Source organism: Calliopsis andreniformis, unplaced genomic scaffold (assembly GCF_051401765.1).
Source record: "Calliopsis andreniformis isolate RMS-2024a unplaced genomic scaffold, iyCalAndr_principal scaffold0001, whole genome shotgun sequence".
Taxonomy (NCBI): domain Eukaryota; kingdom Metazoa; phylum Arthropoda; class Insecta; order Hymenoptera; family Andrenidae; genus Calliopsis; species Calliopsis andreniformis.
In genome coordinates this window covers 20,206,333-20,209,473 of record NW_027480422.1, presented here as the reverse complement: position 1 = coordinate 20,209,473, position 3,141 = coordinate 20,206,333, and positions in this window count along the sequence as shown.

The window sequence follows — 3,141 nt, the reverse complement described above, 5'->3', positions numbered from 1 at the left end:
TCTTCTAGGGCCGTAGCTATTCGATGTGGTTGAGCAACGCCCTAGAGTGAAGCCTAGGTTGCCCGGAACGTAGAAGTGACCATAGCTTTCATACTGGTTGCAATTATTCGTTTTATACGATGGAAAAACTGTTGTATTTATTTTGTATTTTATGCCTCTGGCGTTGACTCCTAAGGCCGTAGCTATTCGATGTGGTGGAGCAACGCCCTAGAGTGAAGCCTAGGTTGCCCGGAACGTAGAAATGACCATGTCTTTCACACTGCTTGCAATTACTCCTGTTATACGATGGAAAAACTGTTGTATTTATATTATATTGTATGCTTCAGACGTTGACTTCTAAGGCCGTAGCTATTCGATGTGGTGGCGAAACGCTCTAGAGTGAAGCCTAGGTTGCCCGGAAAGTAGAAATGACCATTACCTCCACACTGTTTGCAATTATTCATTTTATACGATGGAAAAGCTGTTGTATTTATATTGTATTTTATGCTTCTCGAATTGACTTCTAAGGCCGTAGCCATTCGGTGTGGTGGGCAACGCCCAAGAGTGAAACCTAGGTTGCCCGGAACGTAGGAATGACCATTACTTTCACACTGGTTGCAATTATTCCTTTTATACGATGGAAAAACTGTTGTATTTTTATTGTATTTTATGCTTCTGGCGTTGACTTCTAAGTCCCTAGCTATTCGATCTGGTGGAGCAACGCCCTACAGCGAAACCTAGGTTGCCCGGAACGTAGAAATGATCTTTACTTTCACACTGTTTGCAAATATACATTATATACGATGGAAAATCTGTTGTATTTATATTGTATTTTATGCTTCTGGCGTTGACTTCTTAGGCCCTAACTATTCGATCTGGTGGAACAATGCACTAGAGTGAAGCCTAGTTTGCCCGGAACGTAGAAATGACCATTACTTTCACACTGGTTGCAATTATTCCTTTTATACGATGGAAAAACTGTTGTATTTTTATTGTATTTTATGCTTCTGGCGTTGACTTCTAAGTCCCTAGCTCTTCGATCTGGTGGAGCAACGCCCGACAGCGAAACCTAGGTTGCCCGGAACGTAGAAATGACCTTTACTTTCACACTGTTTGCAAATATACATTATATACGGTGGAAAAGCTGTTGTATTTATATTGTATTTTATGCTTCTGGCGTTGTCTTCTTAGGCCCTAACTATTCGATCTGGTGGAACAATGCCCTAGAGTGAAGCCTAGGTTGCCCGGAACGTAGAAATGACCATAGCTTTCACACTGGTTGCAATTATTCCTGTTATACAAGGGAAAAACTGTTGTATTTATATTGTATTTTATGCTTCTGGCGTTGACTTCTTAGGCCCTAACTATTCGGTCTGGTGGAGCAACGCCATAGAGTGAAGCCTAGGTTGCACGGAATGTAGAAATGCCCATTACTTTCACTCTGGTTGTAATTATTCCTGTTATACGATGGAATAACTGTTGTATTTATATTTTATTTTATGCTTCTGGCGTTGACATCTAAGGCCCTAACTATTCGATGTGGTGGAGCTACGCCACAGAGCGAAACCTAGGTTGCTCGGAACGTAGAAATGACCATTACTTTCACACTGGTTGCAATTATACCTGTTATAAGATTGACAAACTGTTGGATTTTTAATGTACTTTATGCTTCTGGCGTTGACTTCTAAGGCCCTATGTATTCGATCTGGCGGAGCAATGGTTCAGTGTTAAGTCTAGGATGCCCGGAACGTAGAAATGGCCGTTACCTTCACACTGGTTGCAATTGTTCCTGTTATACGGTGGAAAAACTGTTGTACTTATATTATATTTTATGCTTCTGGCGTTGACTTCTTAGGCCCTAGCTATTGGATCTGGTGGACCAACGCCCTAGAGTGAAGCCTAGGTTGCCCGGAACGTAGAAATGACCATAACATTCATACTGGTTGCAATTATTCGTCTTATGCGATGGAAAAACTGTTGTATTTTTATTTTATTTTATGCTTCTAGCGTTGACTTCTAAGTCCCTAGCTATTCGATCTCGTGGAGCAACGCCCTAGAGTGAAGCCTAGGTTGCCCGGGACGTAGAAATGACCATCACCTTCACTCTGGTTGCAATTATTCCTGTTATGCGATGGAAAAACTTTTGTATTTATATTATATTTTATGCTTCAGGCGTTGATTTCTAAGGCCGTAGCTATTCGATGTGGTGGAGCAACGCCCTAGAGTGAAGCCTATGTTGCCCGGAACGTAGAAATGACCATCACTACCACACTCTTTGCAATTATTCATGTTATACAGTGGAAAAACTGTTGTATTTATATTGCATTTTATGCTTCCGGCATTGACTTCTAAGGCCCTAACTATTCGATGTGGTGGAGCAACGCCCTAGAGTGAAGCCTAGGTTGCCCGAAACGTAGAAATGACCATAGCTTTCACACTGGTTGCAACTATTCCTGTTATACGATGGACAAACTGTTGGATTTTTAATGTACTTTATGCTTCTGGCGTTGACTTCTAAGGCCCCATGTATTCGATCTGGTGGAGCAATGTCTCTGTGTTAAGTCTAGGATTCCCGGAACGTAGAAATGGCCGTTACTTTCACACTGGTTGCAATTACTCATTTTATGCGATGGAAAAACTGTTATACATATATCGTATTTTATGCTTCTGGCATTGACTTCTTAGGCCCTAACTATTAGATCTGGTGGAGCAGCGCCCTAGAGTGAAGCCTAGGTTGCCCGGGACGTAGAAATGAACATAACTATCAGACTGGTTCCAATTATTCGTTTTATACGATGGAAAGACTGTTGTATTTATATTGTATTTTATAGTTATGGCATTGTGTTCTAGGGCCGTAGCTATTCGATGTGGTTGAGCAACGCCCTAGAGTGAAGCCTAGGTTGCCCGGAACGTAGAAATGACCATTGCTTTCATACTGGTAGCAATTATTCGTTTTATACGATGGAAAAACTGTTGTATTTATCTTGTATTTGGTGTTCCTGGCGTTGACTTCTTAGGCCCTAGCTATTTGATCTGGTGGACCAACGCCCTAGAGTGAAGCCTAGGTTGCCCGGAACGTAGAAATGACCATAACATTCATACTGGTTGCAATTACTCGTTTTATACGATGGAAAAACTGTTGCATTTTTATTTTATTTTATG